This window comes from Lactuca saligna, chromosome 5, assembly GCF_052625555.1.
Source record: "Lactuca saligna cultivar CGN05327 chromosome 5, ASM5262555v1, whole genome shotgun sequence".
NCBI classification, from domain to species: domain Eukaryota; kingdom Viridiplantae; phylum Streptophyta; class Magnoliopsida; order Asterales; family Asteraceae; genus Lactuca; species Lactuca saligna.
The window spans coordinates 265,353,181-265,367,350 of NC_136421.1; positions in this window are offsets into that span (position 1 = coordinate 265,353,181).

Sequence of the window (14,170 nt, forward strand, 5' to 3'; positions counted from 1 at the left end):
TAGGTGCTGGCCTACCCCTTCGGTCTCTTTCAAACGGATACTGTCTAGCATATAAATACATACTTGCATACTGTCACACATAACCATGAGCCATACATATATCATAATAAGTAAAGGTGATATGTTCCAAACATAGTCTTGCCATTATTCCACGGGCCGCCACATGGTCTTTCTTGCCAAGCCGGGTGTAACGACCCGTTCCCGGTATGTTAATTAATTGTTAATTGTCTAAGTTTTCAAGAGGGACTCGGCGAGTTCTAGCCTGACTCGCCGAGTTGGGTCGCGTATTTTGTGCACGCGGGAGCCGGGGACTCGGCGAGTCCATATCCCGGACTCGGTGAGTCCGTCCGTCTGGGTGAAACCCTAAATCCCCGGGTTTGCCCACTATTTATACCACCTTATAGCCCCCATTCTCGCCTCCCTCACCCTGAGAACGCAGTGTTATCACCCCCCCAAACCTCCATTGAAGAGTTTATGTGTTTTGGTGCCTTTTTGTGAAGGTGTGAAGAAGGAGAAGAAGAGAGAAGCTAGGAGAAGGGTTGGAGTGCAAAGATCCAAGGCCAAATCAGAGTTTATTGAGGTAATTTCGGAGTTCCATCTCATTATATGCCTTAAGTTTCCATTAGAGCTCTCCTAAGAGCTAGTTGGTGCTTGTTTCAAGCCTTACTCTTGCATGAACATCTCATTCAGTCGAAATATCTATGGATCTGAATGTTGGGGTGTTGTAGAGCCCAGATCTACTGTCTTTTTGGAGTTACATTGCATATTAGCCATGGATCTACTCATTTTGTGCATCTTTTAGCCTTATTTCCCTTATTCTTGAGGTTGTGCACGTAAAGTTGGAAACTTTACGTGGTAAAACAGCTTATTGGACCCAGATCTATCATTTGCATGTGTTGGATTCAAGAGAAATCGAGTAAAAACTAGCTGCATGGCAGCGACTCGGTGAGTCGGGTCGCGAGTCCCCGATTCCTTCGTTTTTAGCAGTGCCGAGTGCACCCAGTGAGTTAGAGAGTGGACTCAGCGAGTTGAGGGTAGACTCAGTGATGGAGGGACTCGACGAGTTGTTCATACAACTCGGCGAGTCCAAGGCAATCTTCTTGGGGATCAAGAACAACTCGTCGAGTCTGTTCATACGACTCGGCGAGTCGGATGAAGATCGTCTGAGTTCTTGGATCCAGAGGGTACTCGTCGAGTCGATGCCACACTCGACGAGTAGCAGCATGAAGAGCTGAGAGATGAGACTAGGACTCGGCGAGTTGGGTAGCCCGACTCGGCGAGTCAGCCCAGAGTGAGTTGACTTTGACCAAGGGTAAAAGAGTCATTTTACCCCCAAGTGTAGTGTAGTATTTGATTGAGTGTGTTTATGGATTTGTAGCCGAGGAGATTCAGGAGCAGCAGCCGTTAGCCTTCCGAGCCACACACTCATCAGCTAGCTTACGAGGTGAGTTTCCTTCCAGTAGGGACGGGTCTAAGGCCACAATGCCGGCCCGTCCAGATAGTAGTAGTTTCCGGACTTGATCCGATGCAGTAGTTAGTATGTTTGATGCCTTCGTGGCTCAGACAGGATTTGTGAACTATGTTTTATGTGTTATGTATTATGTGTTCCGGGCTACGGCCCGATGCAGTATGCAGTATATGTGTTCATGCTAGTTGTTATGATATGATATGCTATGCTCAGTTCCGGACTTCGGTCCGATGCAGTCAGTTCCGGACTTCGGTCCGATGCAGCCAGTTTCGGACTTCGGTCCGATGCAGTTAGTTCCGGACTTCGGTCCGATGCAGGGGACAAGGTCCCAGTCAGTTCCAGACTTCGGTCCGATGCAGTTAGTTCCGGACCTTGGTCCGATGCAGGGGACAAGGTCCCAGTCAGTTCCGGACTTCGGTCCGATGCAGTTTCCGGGCTTGTCCCGATGCAGTGGGCAAGGCCCGATATGTGTTTATATGATATTGTTATTGTATGGTATGTGGTATTTTGGGGGAGCTCACTAAGCTTCGTGCTTACAGTTTCAGTTTTGGTTTCAGGTACTTCCACAAGCAAAGGGAAGAGCTCGGGATGACGGCATCGCACACACCACCGCCTCAGCTTTAGCCTGGGATTGATTTAGTTGTTTGATTTGATGTAGTATGATACAGTTTTCCGCACAGTATCTTATCATGTTTTGGAATACATCACGCATGGTTTTATTATATGATACTCTGATTACAGTTTTGATTATATTAAAAACAAAAATTTTTGGGTCGTATTTTTGGGTCGTTTCAAGTTGGTATCAGAGCCCTGGTTTGAGGGATTCGGATACACTTCCGGGTGTATCTGAACTCAAACTAAGGGAAATGAAAGATTTTATTAAAATAAAAACGTTTTATAAAAAAAAAATAAATAAATAAATAAATAAATAAATTTGAAAGTACTTAGAAAGGAAGAATCCTCTTTAAACAAGATAGAGGTGTGTGCATGCGGTCAGCCGAGCTCAAGTAAGTACTCCCAAATTACCCATACAAGTTATTTGTTCAATTTCAGTTTTAGTAGAACAGCATGCTAGTATAGGACTAAGGATTTAGGAGAATACCTTATGTGCCTGCTTATGTGTTACAGCTTTACGAGTATTGCATGCTAGTACTGAGTAGACAGCAGTAGGATAGCCTGATTAGGTTATGCCCGATAGCAGGAGCTTAGCATCTTATGATAGTGCAGTTTCTTGTTATGAGAATAGTTTGCTTGAGTCTGTTTTCCGTGTCCGAATGCTGCTTGCTTTGTGCTTAGTGGGGTTCCGAGTGATGGGAGTTAGCCATTAGGTGAACACGTCACACCACATGTGACTAGGATTGAATAATCTCAGAGTACTGGAACTGGCCCTATTGCGCAGCTCTTGTTTGAGTCCAACCGTTATAGGGACGGGTCTTTTACTCGAAGGATTATCTGATCCTCATCACATGTGATGGTGTTTAGGTAATGGCTAATTGGCGTTATGAGGAAACCTTCAGCAGCTGAGGACCAGTTGTGTCGAGCTTGAAGTTTCCCTAGGGCAAGCCTAGGATGAGAATAGCAGAGAATGGCAGTAGTAGAAGTGACTTGGGGAAGTCAAGGCAGTTCTTGAGGAAAGTACGGATAGATGTGGAAGGTAGTAGGGGCCCATACTACTGAAAGCAGAGGATCCGTACTCGAATCAAGGAAGGCCAAGACAAGACCAGGAAGCTAGTAGTCGTATCATGATCCCTTGAAATATTTCAGTGTTCTGATGTTGTTATGATATGTTTCAGAATGGTAGTTTTGCGTCCGAGGCCAGCAGCCGGCAGTTCAGATGCCGGAGGGGGATCAGGATCGGGATCAGACCCGGAGGTCGGACAGATGGATGAGCAGACTAGGGAGTTCCTTTCTTCTGAGGTTACCCGCATCATACTAGAGCAGACTCCTGTGATCTTCGGTTCGATCAAGGAGGGTATTTTAGAGCTGATGGATGAGCGATTGAGTACTTTTCGGGCTGAGATGGCGGCCGTGATGGGGTCGCGCACTCTTACATTCAGGGAGTTCAGGGCGTGCGGAGCTCCAGACTATCATGGGGCGCGGGACCCCATAGCGAGTACTAGATGGTTGGCGGATGTGGCCAACGCCTTCCGCACTAGCAGGTGTCCCGAGGGGGACAAGGTCAGATTGGCGTCCTGTCTACTGAAGGACAGGGCACGGGATTGGTGGGAGGAGGTCGGACACGCCATCGGGGATGATGCGGCGTTGGATGCTATGACCTGGACTGATTTCTCTACCAGGTTCAGGGCGGAGTTTGCACCGGTCATTGAGGTGCAGCAGCTAGCCAGGGAGTTCCAGGATCTTACGCAGACTACCGAGTCAGTGGCGGAGATCACCGCCAAGTTCAGGGAGAGGGCTCTTCTTGTTCCTCAGTATGCAGCCGATGAGGAGATGAAGAAGGCCCGTTATCATGAGATGTTGCAGAGTGATATTTGCATGTTTGTGAGCCGGTCCAGTTGTAAAACGCTGGACGACATGATTGCTAGAGCCAGGGAGAGGGAGATTGATCTCGAGATGGAGAGGAAGAGGAAACCGGAGGCGGTTTCGGGTTCAGGTAGTGCGGGCAAAAAGCCCAAGGTTTCAGATCACAGGTCCAGGAGTCAGCAGAGCCACGGCCGGTGTGGCAAGTGTGGGAGGATGCACGAGGGGGCGTGCAAGGCAGGGAGTTCCGGCTGCTACAAGTGCGGTCGGATTGGGCATATGAGCAGGGATTGTACGGCCCCTGCTACTGCGGTTTCAGCATCAGATCTGATTTGCTTTCAGTGCAATCAGAGGGGACACAAAAGGTCCCAGTGTCCCAGTTTAGTTGCAGCAGGGAAGGTGGTTGCACCTGCCCCTGCCACCCTGAGGATTACGGATGGCCGGCAGGGCCGAGCTGATGCGCCGGTGGCGAAGAGCAGGGCATTTCAGATGACAGCAGAGGAGGCGCGAGCGACTCCTGATGTGGTGACGGGTATGAATCTTTCCTTCATCTCTTGTTATTATATTGCTTGAATATTACTTGATGATATGTTTTATTTAGGGTCGTTCTCGGTGAACGGCATCCCTGCTTTGGTATTGTTCGATTCGGGGGTTACCCGATCATTTGTATCGCTTGCGCTTAGCAAGAGACTTAGCAAAGCTCCCGAGGAGCTGGATTGCCAACTAGAGGTTGAGATAGCAGATGATAGGACCGTGAGGGTCGGCAGAGTACATAGAGGGTGTTCCCTTCAGATATTTGATGAGCAGTTTTCAGTGGACCTGGTTCCTATTCCCCTGCGTGGGAATAAAGTTATTGTGGGCATGGATTGGCTGAGCCCCAATGGGGCGGTGATTGATTGTGAGCTACAGCTAGTGAGGGTTCGCACCCCCAGCGGGGGAGAGATAGTGATTCAGGGCGAGAGGCCCCAACGAGGACCGATCTTTTGTTCCGCCGCGAGGGCGAGGCGCTATGTTCAGCAGGGTTGCGCCGGTTTTGTAGCTTACGTCTTGGATGCCCGGGAGAAGGGCAAGACGGCGATTGATGATGTTCCTGTTGTTCGTGACTACCCGGATGTGTTTCCCGAGGATTTGCCGGGGATACCTCCAGAGAGACAGGTTGAGTTCAGGATCGATCTAGTTCCTGGTGCGGCTCCGATAGCCAAAGCACCATATCGGCTAGCTCCCCCTGAGATGCAGGAGTTGTCTACGCAGCTTCAGGAGCTGTTAGACAAGGGTTTCATTCGGCCGAGCAGTTCGCCTTGGGGAGCGCCGATCTTATTTGTGAGGAAGAAGGATGGGTCGCATCGTATGTGCATTGATTATCGGGAGTTAAATAAAGTAACGGTGAAGAACCGTTACCCACTTCCGAGGATAGATGACTTGTTTGATCAGCTTCAGGGAGCGTCTTGGTTCTCCAAGATCGATCTACGCTCCGGTTATCATCAGATGAGGGTTAGAGATGAGGATGTACAGAAGACTGCTTTCAGGACCCGGTATGGTCATTATGAGTTCGTGGTGATGCCTTCTGGGCTCACCAATGCCCCAGCCGCGTTCATGGATCTCATGAACCGCGTGTGCAGACCGATGCTGGATCGGTCGGTGATAGTATTCATAGATGACATCTTGGTATATTCCAAGACTTAGGGGTAGCACGAGGAGCACCTGCGGGAGGTGTTGGAGACTTTGAGGAGGGAGAGACTTTTCGCAAAGTTCTCCAAGTGTGAGTTCTGGTTGCGCGAGGTGCAGTTTCTTGGCCATCTCGTCAACCAGAAGGGTATTCTGGTAGATCCGGCCAAGATTGAGGCCGTGATGCAGTGGGAGGTCCCGAGGTCTCCATCTGAGATTCGGAGCTTCCTAGGGTTGGCAGGGTATTATCGGAGATTTATTCAGGACTTCTCCAAGATAGCAGTGCCACTCACCCGACTAACCAAGAAGTCGGTGGTATTCCGTTGGGGGCCTGAGCAGTAGGCAGCGTTCGAGACTCTCAGACAGAAATTGTGCGAGGCACCGATCCTTACCTTGCCGGAAGGAGTAGAGGACTTCGTAGTCTACTGTGATGCTTCGATCACAGGTATGGGAGCAGTATAGATGCAGCGAGGCCATGTGGTAGCCTATGCCTCGAGACAGTTGAAGCCTTACGAGGCTAACTATCCTACCCACGATTTGGAGCTGGGGGCAGTTGTGTTTGCCCTCAAAATTTGGAGACATTACCTGTATGGGGTCCGTTGTACTATATACACGGATCACAAGAGTTTGCGGTATCTTATGGATCAGCCGAGTCTGAACATGAGGCAGAGGAGGTGGTTGGACGTACTAAAGGATTATGATTGTGAGATCCTTTATCATCCAGGGAAGGCCAACGTGGTGGCCGACGCCCTAAGCCGCAAAGTGTCGGCGGCCCCTATCAGGGATCTATGCATGAGGATGACAGTGATCACTCCGCTGTTGGAGCGGATCAAGGAGGCTCAGGTGGAGGGCCTCAAGGAGGAGAGGCAGAAATGTGAGAGGATAGTGGGTCGAGTAACATCGTTTGATTACGATAGTCGGGGTTTGTTGACACTCCATGGTAGGGTGTGGGTACCGTACTAGGGTGGAGTACGACAGGTATTAATGGACGAGGCTCATAAGTCTCGATTTTCTATCCACCCAGGGGCGACGAAGATGTATCGAGATCTTCGACCTGATTATTGGTGGCCCTGCATGAAGCGGGACGTCGCTTGGTACGTTGAGAGATGCTTGACCTGCCGGAAGGTCAAGGCGGAGCACCAGAGACCTCACGGCAAGATGCAGCCGTTGGACATTCCCGTGTGGAAATGGGAGGATATCACCATGGATTTTATCACCAAACTTCCCAGGACCGCACGTGGAGTGGATTCGATATGGGTAGTGGTGGATTGGTTGACGAAGAGTGCCCATTTTATCCCGATCCAGGAGAGTATATCGGCGGAAAAGTTAGCCGATATCTATGTGCGAGAGATAGTGGCACGTCATGGAGTGCCGGTATCGGTGGTGTCAGACCGAGATGTTCGTTTCACCTCCAGATTCTGGAAGCGGTTCCACGACGAGATGGGTACTCGTCTTCATTTTAGCACCGCTTTCCACCCTCAGACTGACGGGCAGAGCGAGAGGACGATTCAGACTCTTGAGGACATGCTTAGGGCATGTGTTCTAGATTTTGGGGGCAGTTGGGATATGTATCTTCCGTTAGCGGAATTCTCGTATAACAACAGTTACCATGCGAGTATTGATCGACCTCCTTTTGAGATGCTGTATGGTAGGAAGTGTAGGACCCCGATTTGCTGGGGCGAGGTCGGTCAGCGAGTCATCGGGAGCACTGAAGTGGTGCTCAAGACGACTGAGTTGATCCAGCAGGTCCGTAGTAGGCTGCAGACTGCGCAGAGTCGGCAGAAGAGCTACGCTGACAGGAGGCATTCGGACTTGGAGTTCCAGATGGGAGATATGGTTCTTCTGAAAGTCTCACCTTGGAAAGGTGTCATCAGGTTCCGGAAGAGGGGCAAGCTGGGCCCCAGATTTATTGGTCCTTTCAGGGTTATGGACCCGGGTGGGTCGGGTTGCTTATCGGTTAGATCTTCCTGAGGAGCTTAGTCAGATCCACAACACTTTCCACGTGTCGCAGTTAAGAAAGTGTTTGGTGGATGAGTCAGCAGTCGTTCCCCTAGAGGATATTCAGGTTGATAGCAGCCTGAATTATATTGAGAGACGGGTCGCGATTCTGGATCGGAAGATCAAGACCTTGAGGAACAAGGTCATTCAGCTAGTGAAGATGCAGTGGCAGCACCGGAAGGGATCTGAATGGACGTGGGAGGCTGAGGAAGAGATGAGAACGCACTACCCGGAGTTATTCGCAGATCCAGCCGTAGCAGACTTCGAGCACGAAGTCTGAGACAAGTGGGGGAGATTTGTAACGACCCATTCCCGGTATGTTAATTAATTGTTAATTGTCTAAGTTTTCAAGAGGGACTCGGCGAGTTCTAGCCTGACTCGCCGAGTTGGGTCGCGTATTTTGTGCACGCGGGAGCCGGGGACTCGGCGAGTCCATATCCCGGACTCGGTGAGTCCGTCCGTCTGGGTGAAACCCTAAATCCCCGGGTTTGCCCACTATTTATACCACCTTATAGCCCCCATTCTCGCCTCCCTCACCCTGAGAACGCAGTGTTATCACCCCCCCAAACCTCCATTGAAGAGTTTATGTGTTTTGGTGCCTTTTTGTGAAGGTGTGAAGAAGGAGAAGAAGAGAGAAGCTAGGAGAAGGGTTGGAGTGCAAAGATCCAAGGCCAAATCAGAGTTTATTGAGGTAATTTCGGAGTTCCATCTCATTATATGCCTTAAGTTTCCATTAGAGCTCTCCTAAGAGCTAGTTGGTGCTTGTTTCAAGCCTTACTCTTGCATGAACATCTCATTCAGTCGAAATATCTATGGATCTGAATGTTGGGGTGTTGTAGAGCCCAGATCTACTGTCTTTTTGGAGTTACATTGCATATTAGCCATGGATCTACTCATTTTGTGCATCTTTTAGCCTTATTTCCCTTATTCTTGAGGTTGTGCACGTAAAGTTGGAAACTTTACGTGGTAAAATAGCTTATTGGACCCAGATCTATCATTTGCATGTGTTGGATTCAAGAGAAATCGAGTAAAAACTAGCTGCATGGCAGCGACTCGGCGAGTCGGGTCGCGAGTCCCCGATTCCTTCGTTTTTAGCAGTGCCGAGTGCACCCAGTGAGTTAGAGAGTGGACTCAGCGAGTTGAGGGTAGACTCAGTGATGGAGGGACTCGACGAGTTGTTCATACAACTCGGCGAGTCCAAGGCAATCTTCTTGGGGATCAAGAACAACTCGCCGAGTCTGTTCATACGACTCGGCGAGTCGGATGAAGATCGTCTGAGTTCTTGGATCCAGAGGGTACTCGTCGAGTCGATGCCACACTCGACGAGTAGCAACATGAAGAGCTGAGAGATGAGACTAGGACTCGGCGAGTTGGGTAGCCCGACTCGGCGAGTCAGCCCAGAGTGAGTTGACTTTGACCAAGGGTAAAAGAGTCATTTTACCCCCAAGTGTAGTGTAGTATTTGATTGAGTGTGTTTATGGATTTGTAGCCGAGGAGATTCAGGAGCAGCAGCCGTTAGCCTTCCGAGCCACACACTCATCAGCTAGCTTACGAGGTGAGTTTCCTTCCAGTAGGGACGGGTCTAAGGCCACAATGTCGGCCCGTCCAGATAGTAGTAGTTTCCGGACTTGATCCGATGCAGTAGTTAGTATGTTTGATGCCTTCGTGGCTCAGACAGGATTTGTGAACTATGTTTTATGTGTTATGTATTATGTGTTCCGGGCTACGGCCCGATGCAGTATGCAGTATATGTGTTCATGCTAGTTGTTATGATATGCTATGCTATGCTCAGTTCCGGACTTCGGTCCGATGCAGTCAGTTCCGGACTTCGGTCCGATGCAGCCAGTTCCGGACTTCGGTCCGATGCAGTTAGTTCCAGACTTTGGTCCGATGCAGGGGACAAGGTCCCAGTCAGTTCCGGACTTCGGTCCGATGCAGTTAGTTCCGGACCTTGGTCCGATGCAGGGGACAAGGTCCCAGTCAGTTCCGGACTTCGGTCCGATGCAGTTTCCGGGCTTGTCCCGATGCAGTGGGCAAGGCCCGGTATGTGTTTATATGATATTGTTATTGTATGGTATGTGGTATTTTGGGGGAGCTCACTAAGCTTCGTGCTTACAGTTTCAGTTTTGGTTTCAGGTACTTCCGCAAGCAAAGGGAAGAGCTCGGGATGACGACATCGCACACACCACCGCCTCAGCTTTAGCCTGGGATTGATTTAGTTGTTTGATTTGATGTAGTATGCTACAGTTTTCCGCACAGTATCTTATCATGTTTTGGAATACATCACGCATGGTTTTATTATATGATACTCTGATTACAGTTTTGATTATATTAAAAACAAAAATTTTTGGGTCGTATTTTTGGGTCGTTTCACCGGGGGCCACCCCCTCGGTCTCACAGACAAGTGCCAAGAGCCACCTCCTAGTCTTCCATGCAAGCATCACAAAGACAACTAGCATACATACTACTCTACTTAGCTAATCAGCATATTGTGTGCTAGGAGCCACCTCCTGGTCTTTCATACATAATAGCATATAGTGTTCCAGGAGCCACCTCCTGGTTTTTCATACATATTGTCTAGGGCTAACCCCCGGGTTTTCCTACCATACATAATAACATACTGTGTGCCTGGAGCCGCCTCCTAGTCTTTCATGCATAATGCGTATGGCTAACCCTGGGTCTTTTTATCATACATAAACTAAATGGGCCGACTTTGGTACCTTAGACCTATACAAACAGTTAGGAGACTCACCACACACTGCTGAAGTCCCGCGGATAAAGTTGTGGTTGCTGGCTGACAGATTCCAGAATCTGTCAACATCAAAATAACACCCAATTAATAATTGGGTTCTAACACATAACCATAAGTCTATGCTTGGGGTAAAAGACTGCTTTACCCAAATCTTAGCTTGATCCAATCCCAAGGCCCAACAGTCAACTATGAGTCAAAGCCCAACATATGGCCCAATTTTCCAAATTGGACCAAAACCTTTACATGGTCATAATTAAAGGCCTAACTACTTAGTCCAGTCCAAACATTTGGCATTTCTAATGGCCCAACATCATATAGCCATTAAGGCCCAAACTATGGCCCATCCATGGCCCAATTTTCCAAATTGGGCCCACACCCTCATATGGGCCTTACCCTAAAGCCCATATAAATATTCCAGTCCATTGATCAACCTTGGATGGCCCATTATTAGCTCAACCGCCAAAGCCCAAAAGAAAGGCCCAACATACGGCCAAGTTAAATTAGGCTTTCATAAAAATTACGATTAGGGTTAAGTGTTTCTCACTTAACCCATTAAGGACTTGATCCATTAAGTCCATCACTCTTCTAAATAAATCATATAGTGTGATTGGGCTTAGTACACAATTCCATTCCAATGGCCTAAATGAGGATCCTGATAAGTCCAAGGCCCATACATCCAAAATTAGGGTTTTCTAAACCCTAATTAGGGTTTCTAACCCCATCTTAGCCTAATAGGCCCAATAGTTAGGTCTTTTGATCAATTAGGGTTCATTATGCTCATTAGGGTTTCATTAGGCTCATTAGTCACATGTTTGGGCTTTTAGGTCAATTATGGCTTCACTAGTCTCATTAGGGTTTCTAGTCCTTTTCTTTTTGTCCAAGCATCCAAAAATCAACTATACGCAAGCAAAAGCACACCACCACCCAAAACGGCGGTTGGTGGCTGTAAGAGGCAGCAGCCACCACCCAACGATGGTGGTTAAGAGTTTCATTTTCATTATTCTAGGCTCTATTGCAATTTTACAATGAAATAATCAAAATTAAACACACACACTGAAAATAATCATACACACACAACCACCCTTGTGGTGGCCAGTGGTGGTAGGTGGTGGTGATGGCTGCTCTTGCAAATTTCGGCCAAAGAAATTGTACATACAATGTAATACCCAAAAGCCCATACAATATACTCTCAATCACACAACATATACACACTCCCAACCACCCATACACGGTGGTTAAGGGTGGCAAAAAAGAAATAGCGGCGGCAGCCACCATAGTTGGCAGCCATGGTGGTTTTTCTCGGGATTGTTGGCCAAACGAGCATCCATTGACACTTCACAGTGAAGTAGTAACCACACAAACACGAGTTCGACACGAAGCATGCACCCACCTCGACCACTTCTAATGACAGACGTCAACCGAATCACAAAGAGGCAGTTGCTCGGAGCTGTGGCGGCGACAGCGAAATCATGGACTGAAACGTAGCACCAACGATCGGGGATAAGGCTGAGACTTCGAGCGACATTAGTGGTCTGAAGAACGACCGCTAGGCCCTCAATATCGTCGGCAACGAAGCATCAAAGGAGCTGAACAACGTTCCACCATGATAGCAGGAGAGTCGGCTGGTTGCGGCGGTCGTTCGGGAACGTGAGTGGTCGGAGAAACACAAACAAGAGGCGATGATAGCTGGGAATGTTCACACATGGTAGCTAAGATGCACATGAGAGGTGGTGGCGACTGCTTTCCCACATTAGGGTTAGGGTTAGGAGGTAACAAGTTTATATACCCGTTTCATACAACTTCATCCCATAATGACATATATGGCCCCTCCTTCTTCATTTTCTTTCAAACTTAGTCCTTAAATTACCAATTCAACCCTATCTTCTGAAATCCTTTACAAACTAAGTCTCATATTTTACTAAGTGGCCCCTCCCTCGACAATTATTGTTAAATGAGGTCCATAATTTACTCTTTAGCCGCCGTTTTCATAAATCGTTTCATATTAGGTCTAATACTTACCAAATATCCCCCTATCTTCTAAAATATTTACAAAATAAACCCCAAACTCATACTTTAACCCCCGAAATATCCAACTTAAGGCATTGGCTTCCTAAAACCGACACCTTGATATATAAATATCGATTTAACGGGTACTATACACTCGTTAATTTATTTATTTATCTAATAAATAAATGGGGGTGTTACAGTGATTGTGTACCTCCTCATGTTTTGTTTCATGATGTCGGGATTACTCTGATATTAAACATGTTTTGAAAACTATTTGTAAACAATGATGATTTTTGGGTTGTTTTAAAAGTTTAAATTTTTCATGAATTTTTTGGATGTTAGAAGTTGGTGTCAGCGCCTTGGTTTGAGTGAATTGGAAGAACACTCATGTGAATCCAGTCTCAAATTAAGGAAAAATATTTCTAACATTATTTTTCAAATGATTTTCAAAATAATCGAGGATATGATGTGTACAATTAATCGGAGCTAGTAAGTAGACCCACAAATGCCATATTGTTATTTGATATTGTTGCTGTATTAGGTGTCTAAGACAATAATTGTATTAGGTGTCTAAGACATGGTCCTTTTGGGTTGTCTTCACACGCAACTAGACATGATGATTAATTGAGGAAGAGGAAGAATTTATTAATTGATTAATAAATTGGAATTAATGATTTATTAACACATTATGGAAATAATATATTAATTAGTAATCATATCATTAATTAATATTTAATCATAAATTAATTTGGAATTAAAAGAATTAATTAATAGTGCGTGGACTAAAAGTGCAATTGTTCAATAGTTGAGCAAAAGAGTCCAGAACCTTCCTAGGGAAGGGTGGAAAGTTTTTTAATGTGTATATGGAAGATTATTCTAGAGTTTATAGAATATCTTAGCATATATGGATAATCAAAGGAGGTGGATAATTACGATATTTGAGATTAGGGTTATCCATAGCATCCTTGATGCATTATAAATAGAACCCTAGAGGCTTTGAATTTCGGTAACTCTTTAATAGAAGCTAGAGCTGAAATTTTGATCTCTCCTCCTCTCTCATATCATTCTCTTGCATTGTATGCTTATGAGCCATTAGAGGTGTTACACTTGTGACACTAAGTTCTCAAGCTTCAAGATCTACAAGGGATTTATTCTTATTACAATATAACAATCAAGGTATGTAACCTAACTCTAGTTTTATATGAATTTAGAAAATAGTATACCTCTCCTAGGGTTTCTACTTTTTTGTTCAAGTTTGCATGTTCAATAAAGAAAACCTAGATCCAATGTATTAAGGTTGCATGTACACTTAGGAATTGTTGTTATACTCAAAACCCATCAGTGGTATCGGAGACTAGGATTAATTTTTTGTTGAATATGATGCAATTGTGAATTGCTCAAAGGAGAAGGGATCAGAATCGTCATTTTGTTCATTGAACTCGACGAGTTCATCTTGAAACTTGACGAGTTGACATCAATTTGACGAGTGCATTGCCTAACCCGACGAGTTGCAATGTTAGATCCAGAATTTTCAGTTTTGATAATTATCTCATTGATTGATTAGGATAATTACCTTAAATTCATTTTAATTGTTTAAAATTTGATATTTTAATCAGTAATTTGTATCCTTATCCTGAATTCATGATTGTGTTAAAGTTTTTAATAAAGATAAAATTAATTTGTTAACTAATTTATTAAAAATTTAACCTAGTATTTTTGATAGGTTTTAAAAATACGCCCATGGTTTTAAACTTTAAAAATTAAATTAAATAGTTTAATTTTGAAAATTTTAAAACTTAGAA